This window comes from Meleagris gallopavo, chromosome 10 (genome assembly GCF_905368555.1).
Source record: "Meleagris gallopavo chromosome 10, MGAL_WU_HG_1.1, whole genome shotgun sequence".
In the NCBI taxonomy this organism is placed as follows: Eukaryota; Metazoa; Chordata; class Aves; order Galliformes; family Phasianidae; genus Meleagris; species Meleagris gallopavo.
The window spans coordinates 26,126,209-26,140,930 of record NC_139413.1 but is presented as its reverse complement, the minus strand read 5'-3'; the positions used below and the strand labels follow the sequence as shown (position 1 = coordinate 26,140,930).

General features: G+C 40.8%; 1 protein-coding gene across 16 annotated transcripts in view; it reads right to left on the bottom strand.

Moving 5' to 3' along the window:
• FGGY (FGGY carbohydrate kinase domain containing) overlaps positions 1-14,722 on the bottom strand; it is a 284,157-nt gene that overhangs the window by 9,888 nt on the left and 259,547 nt on the right. Inside the window, exon 15 of one of the 16 annotated variants that reach the window (XR_014885271.1) lies at positions 13,222-13,370. The exons of the other annotated variants lie outside the window; for them this stretch is intronic. The gene's annotated coding sequence lies outside the window, so the exon portion shown is untranslated. The remainder of the gene's footprint in view (positions 1-13,221; positions 13,371-14,722) is intronic. 16 annotated transcript variants of the gene reach the window in all.

The following is a 14,722-nucleotide window of genomic DNA, read 5'->3' as shown; positions in this document are numbered from 1 at the left end:
AGACAAGGAGTGCTGGTGCTGTCCTGTCTTTAAAGCAGCCCAGGGGAAGGAGTGCCTGGCAAAGACACAGCTCTCCGTGGTCAGCTCCTGAAGGAGGTACCCTGGGCTCTGTGCTGGCACAGGACACTTCGTGAAGCACCTCTGCCCTCAGCACAGCGCTCCTCATGCAGCTGCAGGCACTACAAAGACTATTAGGGGAGGATTTGCTGGGCCACCAAGGGCAGTTGGCCCCAAGATACTTTCAGCATCTGACTCTGTGTCCTCCATCACTACCTCTGATGCAGCTGTATAACAGAAAGGTTCTCTATTGTTTACAGAACTGCCTATCGGGCAAACCAGAGCTGGGAAGGGAAAACAATGAACAGATCAGAAACAGTACAAAGAGCTCTGCAGGTGTTGCCAGGGCAGGAGAATGCATCCCACACATTCCAAAGATTGTAGGTCTCAAATCAGCCTTTTGAAAACGAGAATAAAATGCTTGGCAATTCCTCGTGGTCTGCTTCTCTTTCGAGATGTGAACTTGTCTGGTTCTGATCCCCTTGCTCCTATAAACATTGGCTTGTATCTGTTGGAGACCATTTGGAAACGATAAATGTATTTTTATTTATCATTAAAGCACCAACTTACACAAATGCATTGGGAAGAAGCCATTCTTGTGGGTGAGTGTGAAAAATTATCCTCAGCACTACTATAGCCCTCTGTCAAGCCTGGCATTTTTGTGTATAAAAATAAAAGCAAGGGTTATTAATCCTCACCTGCCCCAGAGCCTAAAAGAGCCGTTGGCTGCAGGGATATTGTATAACCCTTTTTAATGTTCAAATCTGAATCAGCCACCCAGAACCCACCACTGCCAGCAGGAATGTTTAAAGGTATCCAAGGCATCTCTTTCCTTAGGAAACCTTCTAAGGAAGCATTTGTCTTCATTTGGCAAACAGAAAAAGAGCAAACTTTATAATTGACTCTGCCCAAAACAATAGCTGGTTCTGTCTGAAAACACACCAGTTAGAATTAAAAGTGCAGTTAGCATGTTAGGGAGTGAGTCATCGAGTGGTAGCAGAGTTTGCTGGCTCACAGCCTGAGATCTAACAGAGCACCATCCTGCTCTGGGGGTTATCTTTAAAGTTGAGATCTTGCAGAATAGAGCACAGTAGACTAGAGGAGTCTGCACGCCTTTCCCCCCTTCCCCAAAAATTTTGGCTAGGTGGGAGGATTGGTGAGCTTGTTTATAACCTGCCTTTAACCTTCAAGGAAAGGTGAACCCTGTAATTCCAGCGAGGCACGCTTCCCCTACAGCACCCAGTTGGACACCATTCCTATTCTGATGGGACTCTCCGCTGCCCCATCCCATTTCCTGCTTTTTAAGAAGCCTCCAGTTAGCTGCACCTTGTGGTTCCTATTTCCAAGCAAGCTTCGCCCTTCACTCACTTTAATGAGAAATTTCTAATTGTCTGCTCCTAAAGCATTTATGGGGAAAGCAAAATTCTTGACTGTGAGGAGGGCAGCAGGATGTGTCAGCTCCTGCATCTTGACCTTGGATAAGACATGCAAGTCGTCTGCACCTCTGTTTCTCATATATTCCATAGGAATCAATTAACACCATTAGATTAACATCAAAGATGTAGAAGGGAAATCTAGCCAATGTGAGATTCAACTGAAAAAAAACCACTTTGTGATTTACAATTCATCTGATGGTCAGGATTGAGCCAACTCCTATTGCTGAGGGTCTGGCCTTTTATTTGAACACAGCAAGCTGGGAGAGTAGCACAGATTCAGATCACGGAGCTTTCCACTCGTAGGTCACCAAGCAGAACCTCAGCAAGGTCACTGGATGTTTACAAGTTATCGTGGTATGCAAGCTTTTTATAATGTCCTTTGCAAAGTGGTCTTTTGGTTTTAAATTAATTTTCTATTGTACGCACTTTCCACAACATGAAACACTCTACTTTACTGCTCAGAAACTGTTCACCCTTTGCAAAGCTGTTACCACTATCTGAGCAAATTCCCTTTTGAAACTGTTTGAAGAAGTGTACAAACTGTGAGCTGAGCCTGGATGACCTCAGAGAGCCTTTTCCAGGCTGTGGTAGAGGCAGAGCATGACAGGAAAAGCTGCACTGCAGCTGAACATGCTGTTCTCTGGGACAGGCAGAGCCCAGCTCTGCAGGCTTGTCCTTCACTCCCCAGAGTCCTGCAGGTCTCACTGAGCCTGCTCACATACAAAGAGAAGTGTGTGTGCTGGCAGCAGCACAGCCTATTTTTTGCAGAGAATAATTTCTGAAAGTAAAACAGAAGAGAAGCAGCAAAAATGAACAACTCTATCATTATCTAATGTGCTGAGATCTCAGCAGAGATCATTTCAAAGATCCATATTGTTTACAGCAGCTGATGAGTGCAGCAAGTGCTGAAGCTGTGCTCTCGCTTAAAGTGCTAACATATTTACAGTTTTCAGTCCTATCCTTAGTGCTTATCTGTCATTTCAAAATGAATGCTCCTTTTGTAAGGGCTAATTACTTGCATGAACACTGCACTAGCTCAAAATCTCAGATTTGTTTCACTTTTCTATTAGCAGCAATCTTGTACTTTGCTTTACACAGCACATGTAAAAAAGAGCGGTTTTGTTCAAAGATATTCCTTTGCTGTGACAAAGCTAGAACAGGGGGAGGGAAATTAAGCTACTTGTCTGGTGGAAGTCTTAACTTTACAATATGAAATGCACTTACCCATTGTTCTGCTCTGGCTTGGTTTCTGGATTTAAAATAATTTGTCAAGATCTGTACAAAATCAGAGTGGGTCACAAACAAAGTGCTTGTAAAGAAGCTGTTGCCTCATGCTGAAGAATGTAAATGTAAAAATTTTGGTAGGATCCCATCCCCTCTTCTTCCAACAAATGGTGGGACCTTGAGAGACTGAAAAGCTGTCAGTCATTTTTTTACAGGAATAGAAGGAATGCAGGCCACTCTACAACTCAGTAACTTAATTAAAATGAAAAGAATACAACCCAGACATGGAAGAAAAAGGATACAGTTATAACAAGGAGGTATTATCCTGGTTTACATTATGTTCATTGGGTTACTGATCTGTCATAAACCAGTTTCAGAGACAAATCCAAAAAGCCCAGCAATGCAAGACATGTTTGCTCTCTGTGCTAATCCCAATCCCACTGCAGTGAAAAAAAAAAAAGGGTAACATCTGATTAGAATAAGGCTCTTGCACATGTCTTCAGCTGCAGCAAGGAGGGCTCAGTACCTGAGCCAAAGGAGCACCTCACCCCTCCATTACTGCTTAGGGGCAGCATTTGATGCCTACAGCTACAGAAAATGCTGCTTTTGAATTAAGCTTTGTTGTTTTTACCTGTGACTGAATTTGTGCTTTGAAGGATGTGGTTTCCCATTGCTACCCAAATATTTTCTTTAAGCCAGAGTTTTGCATAGCAAGCGCATTTCATTGTAAACATACAATGCAATCTTTAAAAATCATGAGTGATGTAAATATGGATATTAAAACCTGATGTAAGCTTCTGAGTGCTATTCACACCATACTACATCAGCCACCTTTCATATTATATATTAGCAATGGAAACGACCACAGATAAAAAACTGTTTCCATTTCTAATGTAAGCTTTTGTTTTCCAACAAAGTCAACGGATTTTCTGATTAAATTGAACTGGGTCAGCAGTCTACTGGCCTTCCCACTCTTATCTTTCCTTCAGTCCATCAGAGCAATATCATTAACAACATTGTACATCTTCTTTGCACTTCTATCACCTTCAATCTAACTATAAAACCTGCCGATAAAATACTTAGAGATCACTAGATCTGCTTCAAAGATCAGCCAGATAAAGAGCCAATGAAACAGTTTGTTCAAAGTCAAGATAGAGTAGGCGGCAAAGCCAGAAATAAAAGCCATGCACTCTGATTCTCATCATGTAACTTTAAGTTTTCTCACTTGCAAATTTGGCTTTTATTTAAACCAAAGTAAATTCAGAAGGACTTGGTACTTCACTGGTTGATGTGACATTTGAAGTAGTACAGCTGATAACAGAACTTCACCAGTATGTCTGTTACCTTGCACTGGCAGGCTGCTAATAAGTTTCTTTCTGGCAAACGCAGCTCCTCTTCCCCTCATTACTACAAAATACCACTCTGCAGTTTATACGGTATTTGTTTGATCCATAGAGCCAGGGAATTCATTACTTATCTCAAGGACATTAAACAAGCCTGCTGATCTGAGGTGTCTTAATATTTCTAGACATGGGTATCTGTTCATCCTTAAGGAGTTACAATATGAACAGCGATGGTGATAAACAGAGAAAAGCCCTTTTTCCTTAACCCTTACTGTTACTGCTGCAGAAAAATATCCAGCATGCATGAGTAGAAAATGTACAGAAATTCTCCTCTCCTCTACAACCTTAAATCAATTGTTGTGCTGCAGATGAAGTTTTTTTCCACATTTTCCTGCTTCCTGAAGTCACAATCAAAAGAATGACAACTGACCACACTAGGAGAATTAGGAAAATTACAAAACATAGCAAAAATGTGAATAGGAGGAAAATTAGGCAGAAAGTTCAAAGGCAGCCAAATGAAATGCTCATGTGAAACAGATCCTGTTTAAGTAGCCACTAGGGGGAACAAGAGTCATGCTGCTTAATTAAACTGTAGGTCACTTTTAGCAGTGGGCCTGGAAGGTTATCCTTTCCCAAGCAGGCTGGGGATGCTCCAACACGTTCCCTGTAAGCTTTCAGGTGGGACAAAGCTTTCCTGATGTTCAGCAGTGTTTCAGCTTCGTCCTTCAGGTCTGTGTAGGCCTTGGCACAAGCAGTTATCTAGCTGCAACTAACCTATTTTTTCACCTGAAGCACCTGGTAAAATATTTTTAAAAAAAGACATGGGAACAGAGGGGACAGGAAGAAGAAAAGGAAGAGACACAAATAAAGAAAAAGGGCAAAAAAGACAAAGCTTGGTGCTGACTCTTTTAAAGTAAAAGAGAAGAAAAACCACACACGGCTCACATGTAAACTTGTGTGTGAAATGCAGAGTGCCACACAGCCCACACGGTTAGAATCCTTACTCTAGTAAGAAACGAGGGATGGCAGAGGATCTGCACCCACACTTTCCCTGTTGTTTTGAGAAGCTGGACAAGTGCTGCCTCAAGAAAAGGAGACATGCAGCTTTCCAGAAGGCAGGAGTAAGCAGGGAGGAGCTACTGAGTTCTCTGCTTCACGTCATCCCTCTCAGCTTCCTATAGGGAGATGCAACTACATGATGTTCCCTGATCAGTGCATGTTGTGAAGTTACACCCTAGCCCTTGGGGAAGAAGCTCCGCTCCACGTGTGTTCAAGCTCTCCACTCCCACACCATCCACAACAACCAGACTTTGTCACCCTGGGCCATGGCTGAAGCTGCATGAGAAAAATGAACGAGGCAAAAAGTAAAAGCCCTTCTTGGGTCACTCTTTGGCTGCTGTTGCTCAGGACACCAAACTGTTCAACACTGTGGCTGGAACTGAATCACAGACAAACAACATTTTCTACTACCATAAAAACAAGAAACAAGTAATAGGTTTCAGCCTGTAAATACAAGACTTAGGTTAAATAGAGTTCTGAGTGGTACACTCAGACTGGTAAGTTGTACTCTAACTGGAAGCAGGAACTCACTCCTATTAGAGCTAGCTCAGCCTAAAGAGTATCAGATGTTACTCAGGCCTTAGAAGGTCTGAGACATAAACTCTGCGTGCAAGACAAAAAGAAGTCAAATGACTCATAACAAGTTTGTTCTAATATAAATGACTTTTTCTGGCTCTTGGCTTTTAAAGACTTGCCATTTTCAGATTTTGAACAGCTAACCTAGGCAGCTGGCTTCCTCAGCCAGTGTCCTTCATTTTGTGTATAAAATGCTGGCATTTACAAACTCATATTCCTCTGGCTAAGGGAGGGCAGTTTATTTTAGCACTGCAATCAATGCCATCATAAATCTTTCCTCTTCCAGCCCAACACTGGCATAGCCCAAACAGTGCTGCGTGGATAAAATGTGTACCCATAAAAAAGAGCATGCACCACAATGCTTAACCAAAGTACTTCAACCCTTGAGAGCATACCTGAGGAAGCAGCAAATGTGCTGGCTACCCAGTCACTCCACGGGGGCAAAGATATACAAAGGAAATGAAAAGCAAAGCTTGCCTTGTCTCCCTTTCATGCAGTACAAGAAACATCCCTTAGATGGGACTATTGCAAAATTAAACAACCTTACAACCGTGGCCAGTAAATAATGAGTAATGTGCCTGTATATTCAAAGCTCTTATACCAAACAGTCAAGGAAAGTGAGGATAGTTCATCACAAAAAGACCCCATTTATTAGAAGAGTTTCAAACAGCTTAGCATCTTTACGGCCATTACTCATCTCCTTCACCTAAGCTAAGTGCCAGCTTCCAACCCAGAGACTAACACATACCTCATTTATCAGCTGCAAGACACTTGAGCACAGTTTCTCTCAGTCCAGCCTAAAGACACAGCATTCAATACCTAAACTACTTAATAAGAGGCAGGGAGACATCAGTCTGGGAAAATTTCACAAACATTCTTATCAGACATTCTGAAAGCATAAGGAGTCTGACCCAAGGCTGCTAGACTCAGAAGTATTTTGCTGAATATATCCAAGATGTTTAGCTCAGTTTTGAGCTACAGGGCTGGGAAACAAAAGGATCTTCCAAATGCAACATAATTATCATCTTCCAATTATCACCACCGCTCTGTTCCTTGACAAAACACGATGCTTCCAACACGGCTTCCCCCACTTACGCTCCCTCAGAAGATCTCTATATGGTGAAGGACTAAGTGGAAACTGTGTGAAAAACCCATAGCGTGCGCTCACACAAACAGGTCCTACATGGATCAAAACTTATTATATATTGAAGGTTAAAAATATTCAGGGGAATGCAACCCCTACTACTGCTACCCATTAAGTACATTCCCTATACATTATTCTTAGCTGAAAAGGACACTTGTAAAACTAAACAACACAACTCATTTTGCTGTTTATCCACTCTCGCAAGGCACAGCAAGATATGGACACAATGCTTCTTTCTCCTTATTCATGTTTACCCACTGTTTTCCAACCCTGATGTGGAGGATTATCTTTGTGCAACAATCTGCAACTTATGCTTTTCCATGCCCAGTTAGTGGTTAGCCCTTCTGCTTATATTTCCCTCAAGAATGACAGTTATGGTCTTGCTAGTCATTACGTGGACATTTGTCTCAATTAAAACAAATCAGAACCAAGAAGCAATTTCATATGGATTCTCTCTACAGTTCCCTGCCCAATTTCTAGTATCAAATTGTGTTTCAGAAATAAGTGCTGTGGGTGTGAAAAGTTGTTTCAGAACAAGAAAGTTAGCAAGAGTTGGGAGTGATTGTTATACATCTATGTCCAAGAAACCAAGGAAACAAGTACCCATGGCTTGAAAAGACAAAGAAAGGAGACTGAGAACTGGGTTCCAATTCTGAAGATGAGGAAAGCCAGTATGCTAATAAAGCCACTGGGATTTCTTGCTAATAAAACTAATAGGGGATCTTTAACATTTCAGATCCATGATTACATAAAAGAGAAGAAAGAAAAGTCTACTTTATATTAACCACAGCAAAATGAAATGTACTGGAAGTGCTTGGATCATAGCAGCCATCAAACTATACAGATAGGGCAAATTTTGAGAAATGAAACCTTCCAGGCACCTATAGGAGAAATGACAACATAGTACAATAAGTAAAAAAAAACTTCTTCAGATTAAGAAGGCTCAGGTATGTCCTGATGATACAAACTACTGGCATCAAATCCCATGATTCGGTGATGATAATGTCCTTCAAAAAATTATTCAAGAAGAAACCATGCAAGCTATTTCAGACAGCTATTGCAGAGTCTACATGCTTGTGCTTTGCTACAGAACAGTCTGATCCCCTGCACTGACATAGCAAGAGAGCAAATCCCAGATGGAAAATTTATCTCACAGCATAGCCAGATTGAGTTTCCAATTCTCTGGTGCATAACTTGAGGGCTGTTCTGCTCAGTTCTTGAAGAGGCGAGGGCAAAGAGACTTTAACTATCTTGACATCTTTAACATCATTTAAGCAAGATGCTCTGAAAAGGACCTTACTGGCTACCGACTGTTACAAAGGATCCACGGTGTCCTCCTTTGTACTCATCCTTCCTATAAAATATTGCTATCATGTTTTTCCCTGTCTAAATGGCCTGGACAGAAAGGGTGTCCAAGGTCCAGATGACTTCAGCCATGTCTTTGAGCATGTGGTAAAATCCGGCCTTAAAATAGAAAGGAGATGGATTACTGTACACTTTAAAGAAAGCATCTGTCTACTATAAAGACACATTTATGGTTTCCTCATATTTATGGCTTTCCTCAAGACAAGGCCAGCAAGCTAGAATAACTGTAAGATAGCGATATTACACAATAATTTCTTCAACAAGATGATCTTAGTTTGGTCTGTTTGGAAAACAATCAACAAATTGTACATCTTCTTACACTGACTCCAACACCATCATTTCGGGTCTTGTTACACAGATGTGCACCAGTTGAATCGGAACTGTCCCAGTCAGCATATGTTTTCCTGTTTGACAGGTCTTGGTAAGAAGAGCACTATTGGGCTAGTAAGAGGCTCGATTTCTGCAGATTAACAAAATACTAACTCCTATTCTTTGCCAACATCAGCCGATGTGAGTTTATTAAAAGCTAAGAGGCATGACGATCTAAGTGCTGAGCCCACAGAACAGATTTTATTTATACACATATGGTCGCTTCTAATATTCTCATTGGGCATGTGCATGCAAGATCTAAAAGTCAGGTGAAGCCAGTGGAATTACGCCAATGCACAAACCTGGATGAATCTTCAATATAAACACTGAAGATTAAATAAATTTTGTGGGTCATTCGAACACGTTGGAGGCCCTAAATGTCTTTTCAGTCCATCCTCATAAATGTGGGAAATAGCTAGCATTTATCACCGTTCTCAGACAGAATTAATAAACAGGTAAGTCCACTGATTTCCTGACACAGCCTCCCACCACTGGCCAAATAGAAGGCCATGCTTTGTGTCATTTCATTAGTCTGGTATTCTGTTACCTACTTCTAGAAAAATAATATGGTCCCATCTTTATCTGTTGGATTTCTGAAATTGTCATCTCCAGCTTCAGTGATTCTGTGCCAGATACTCAACTTACTGTACATGGTTGCAGTTCTGTCACATCAACGTATTACACTGACCTACTGCAGCTGCCTTTCCCTGTCATTAAAAGTTAGCAAGAAATTCCAAATCTGAACATTTGTGTACGGGCTGACATTTACATTGGCACATGCTAAGTCTGCACAAAAGGACAGCACTGAACAGAAGACATAGCCTTCGTATCCTATTACCTCCAGTATCCACAACTCGTATCTGAATGGGTAATAACCAATTGCAAGAGCCATAATAGCCTTTATCATTTCAAGATGTGTCATCTACAGTCAAACCGTGTGTCAGATTTCTGTTTGGGCTCTGATCCAACAAAGTACTTCAGCAGATGGGCAGCCCTGCTTGTCTTCGACTGAACTCCTATCCTACTTGAAAGTTAAATGATGTACCTAAGCGCTTGACTGGATCAGGGCACTGGAGTAAACTGGTGTCACTGCTCTGAAATCCTGGAGTAATGCTGATTTACATTAACTGAGAATATTGCATTATGATTACGGACTACACTCATCTGTCACTTGAGTAGCTATATGACCTGCTACAACAAACTTTGACATTTTCTTAGACAAGTTTTTACCTGTAATAATTTCAAGTGATATAAAACAGCTACAAATCATCTAAGCTGACAATTAACCAAACACTACTGTACAGCACGTACTGATCTGATAATTCATCAAATGTATGACAACATATAGCACTACACATAGCACTCCACCAAGAATATTTAACAGCCACGGAATTATTTCTCTGAACTCCAGTATAAAAAGCAGCCGTGATATCAAATGAGGGCAGCCCCGCTTCTCCTAAAAGGACCTTGGGGACTCCAAGGAGATCTGTGTGTCTGCACTTCAACAGCACAGCAATGTGGAAATGTTAAAGTTAGTAAAGCAAACAGTCCTCAAATGAGAAGGGCAACAGATGTCAACCAGTATCACATGTCTGTAAACAGCAACAAGACAGAGGGTACTTTTCTTAGCGCTTTTGTGAAAGCATCATGCTCTCAGCTCCATCTCAGCTGTTTGTCTCTAAGTGGTGGTGCTTGTATGTGTGATTTAACACCCACCAAGAGTGGACTTCCAACCACACATAAATATTGTCCACTGAAGTCGGCTGAAAGAAAGTAGAAATGTTTTCATATATTTATTGTGGCTTTTGAAAAGTGAAAAAAAAAAATCATACTGAATGCTCTCAAACCAATTGAAAGCTCATTGTGTGCTTGGCAGAGACAGACAAGCATTTATATTTCTCAGCTTTAATAGGGAAGGATCATCCTTAGGGCAAAAGAGTAGTTCTGATTCATCCACTTCTTACCCTTACTGCTAAGACTTCTGACACAAAGGCCAAAATATGCTAACTAAAAAGGCACTCTTTGTACCATAAACACTACACCACAAGGAACTGGACAGTGGCCATCAAATCACTGCCTTTTAATTTTTCCCTCTCATCTATATTTCTCCAAAGATTTCTGGTAAGAAGGCAGCTGACTCTATACAAAAGCCAGAGGCATTGCCAGGATCTTGGTGGTTTCATGCATGCTGTATTGAATCCAACCTTTTCGATGAAAGCAAAAAAAAAAAAAAAAAAAAAAAAACACCCACCCAAACCATTTCAATTAGGCAAAGATGTATTTCAATCTCAAAACATCATGGAGAGAGGTAAAGGAATGGAGTTCTACTGCTGAATCACTGCTTTGAATCCAAGCCTGGCTGCAAATATTGAACACAATGACCACAGTCACTGAATGTCTTAGCTGTTTATGTGGACAACAGCTTGATTCTCAGCAAGCTGTACTGTCTGCATCACAAACTGTCCATGACATTACTTCATAGCTTTGCTGACAGTCAGAAGTGAGAACACACAAAATGAATGAACTGTGAAGATTCAGCTCTTTTCACCACCAGAATACTATGTCTAACAATAGCTATATCAGCTATGCACAAAAATTTCAAGTGATTTTTTTCATGGAGCACATGCCCTTTCAATAGAGGCTGACGACAAACATATCCAGGATGGAATTTAAAAGAATCAGTGACATAAAGACGTGGCTGTGCCATGCCCAGCCAATATACTACAAAGAAAAGCAAAAGCCAACGCCCAGCCTTGCCCAAGAATGGCCTCCACTGAACCATGGATTCGAAGCGTAGATGAACAAACTTGGAGCTTCTAAAGAAAAGGAAGGGAAGATCACAGCACCTTAACGCACTACTTGCACACAGCATGGCATCTAAGAACAACCACCTCCTTCTTCTGACTTTCCAAAATACCCAGATTAAGAAAATAGGACAAAAACATCCCAATGTAACACGAAGGCCCTTAGTAAAAGGTGCATTAATTGGGTAAGGCAAGCCAACGAAATGATTAATTTGCTGCTCTCCTTCATTATTATGTTTACACAAGTTGATTATAGCACTTAATTACTAATTTACCCTGCTCAAAAAACAAGAGCACTTTACATTTTTAATGAGATGAAGGAAGGCAATATTACCTAATTCAACAGGGAGAAGTCATTTTATTTCCTCTTTTGATTTCCCAAGTTATTACCATTTCTAAGGAAAAAAGCTATCCTCTCCCTGATCTTTCACTTGGTTCTTCCTTTTGAAAATATGGAAATCAACTAGAACACTTGTATTAATTTCAATCCATGACCTGACGGTTAATACTTTGGAAAAGGAATAGAGGATCAGATCATCAACTGAAGCATGTCCACTGACATAAGTGGAGCTACACGAAATTGCAGAGACAGCCTGGTCCAGAAATGAAAATAGTCCCATCTTGCTAGTTCTGTCAGCTAAAAGTTGAGCAGGTCCAATTACTACTTATGTGTCTTCTTAAGAAATGCTGTCAATTCACTATTGCCAGTTGGTCCATTACCAAAGCTGTAACTTTGGTACAGGAGTAACTGTAACAGGAATAACTGTATTGTACCAAAAAGAACCAACTTCTAGCTCAACATTTTACACCAAAAATGAATGCAGAAAGTTACCAGGGAAATGTATTTTATCAAACCAGATGAAGTTCTTCTCTTCCATATTAACCAGTAAGAACGACCCACATTAGATACCAGCTCCAAAATAAATTTGGCAGTTCAGTTTCATACTAGCAATTTTATTAATTGCTTTAATATGCAATTAAGGAATAGTCAGTGGAGTGCAGAATTTTATAAGGCAATAACCCTGTTCCCTGGTGTACAGCTTTGTCCCAAAGAGTCGGGTATCCAAAAAAAAGAAAAGAAAAGAAAAGAGCTGGACGATTGCCAAATCAAACAGCACCTTCTTCCCATTTTCAATTACATACAAGTGAAGCAGATTAATGAGGATATAGTGGAAACTTTGACATTTATTTATTGAACATTTTTACTGAGAAGGAATTGCTGGCTTGCTATACCGGAAACTATATTTTTACTACAGAAACAATCACATAGAAAAAAAACCAGGATCCTGCTGCTCCACATGGAAGGAATGGCAAGAACCAATAAATTGACCCATCTAAGCCAGAAGCAGTAAGGTTATTTCATTGAAGGAGGCACATGTTTCAAAAATCCCCCGAACTACAGTATATATTTCATAAATCCTTCTGTCATATGATTTCTACACAGCACTATCTTCTGTGTCAGCGCTGACCCGGGCAGGCTGTGCTCCAGTTCACAGGAACAATAATCAAGGTATTATAGAACCTCTAAAAGGAAAAAGCTGTAGCAGGGGCAAATGAAAAGATAAACGAAAATGCACGAAGAAATTCAGATTTTCTCCTTTTCCCGGAGACTCTGGAGACTAAATAACCAAAAGATAAAATGGGAAATAACTCTCACCACACCGCGTGTGGTTTTTTCCTTTTTGGATAAACCAATTGTTTTAGTTCTCTTTTACCACAGAGGAGAAAAATGCAGAGAGAATAAATGAAGAGGAAAACAGAGAAGTCAACATTCTTTGAAGGAACGACATATGGTGACCAGGCATGAGAGATGGAGGTTATAAATCTTTCCTTGATAGAATTACCTAAAGATGAAATTGCAGCTCCAAGGGGCTCGAGCTCCTAAAACCACACACATCCAGCAAATTAACCTCCATGGCTACAAATTTTACAGTAACTTTCATTTCCAATGTGGTTTTTTTTTCTCTTGCACAGGCTCAGCATCCTGAGAATTCTGTGACAAATACAGAAGTGGTGAACAAAAAGCATGAAAATCTTTTCTGTCCAAATCACTCAAGAAGATAAAAGAAGTAAGGATTATAGGGAAGTACCACGTCCTGTAAATGGCCACTGCTGTACTACAGAAAAGAGAAGGAGTCGGGAGGTGCACTGAGACTTGCTTCCTTCTGAGAAGAAACTCATTTAGGGAAAAGCATATTTGTGTTCCAGCCATTATAATCAATTGCCCAAGAAGAGGAAGTGTGAGCATCCAATTGCTTCACAAACGTGATGACTGGGTTCACCATGCAGCAACTGTAGGTAAATCACTCCCTGTTCCTGGAGCAATAATCCCCCAGTTTCTCTGCAGCAACTTCCCCATTTCCAAATCCCAGTGATGGAATGTAACAGGACTAAGCATCAAGACAGTACAGGACTATGGGAGTAACAGCAACCACCACAACCACCTACTTTACCCCTAAGGAAACAACAGGCAATGCCAATCCATTTCCCAACCATTAATCTAAAAGTCTAACACTAATTACAGTATACGGTTACCATATGTTTCTCACTCTATACCATTTCTCCTTACCACAGAGCTTCTCTGTGTACCAAATTTCCTGAGCAAACAGCAGATGGCTGGAGCACTGGCTCTGTCTTGGTGCCCTGTGCCCCCCAAAAGCCCACAGCATCACAATGCATCAGCAGGGCAGCTCTAACACCTGATGCACGTTGCAGTCCCAAAGCTGCAGCTTCAGTGTGCAGACACAGCCCGAGCTCAGCCCTGCTCCACAGGCTCACCAGAGAGTGAAGCATCACTCTCAGCAGCACTACTACTAATGCTTGGCACCGGTGTGCTTTACCTGTCTGCTCTGTAGTCAGTAGACCTTGTGAAATCCAGACTAAGATTACCAGAGGTGTTTGAGGGACCAAGCTTTCCTAAAGATGCCTGGATTTTAGAGAAAAGAGAACAGCAAAGCCAGGAAAACCAGATCGCCTTTAAGCATTTTGATTTTGACATGTCCAAAAATCATTCTGAGAAATGTGACCAAAATCACTGGGACAAATACAGCAAAAATTCCCCTTCAAACAAACATAGTCATAAAGAAAGAGGCTACTGCTAAAAAAAAACGCACAGGGTTGGTTGTTTGGTGTTTTTATTTGTATTTTTTTCTCCTTCACTGTTAGACTGAGCAAACAAACAGTTTTGGAAAACTCAATAACTAAGTAGGAAACATCTATCAGAGGACAGATAATAACATCTGCTACTTGCAAAAATTACAGTGACACTGAATGTTTGCAGCAGCACCTCTACAAAAGGTTTTGCTTTGCAGAAAGTGTTAGAAAAGTAAGAGAAAGTTATTGAAC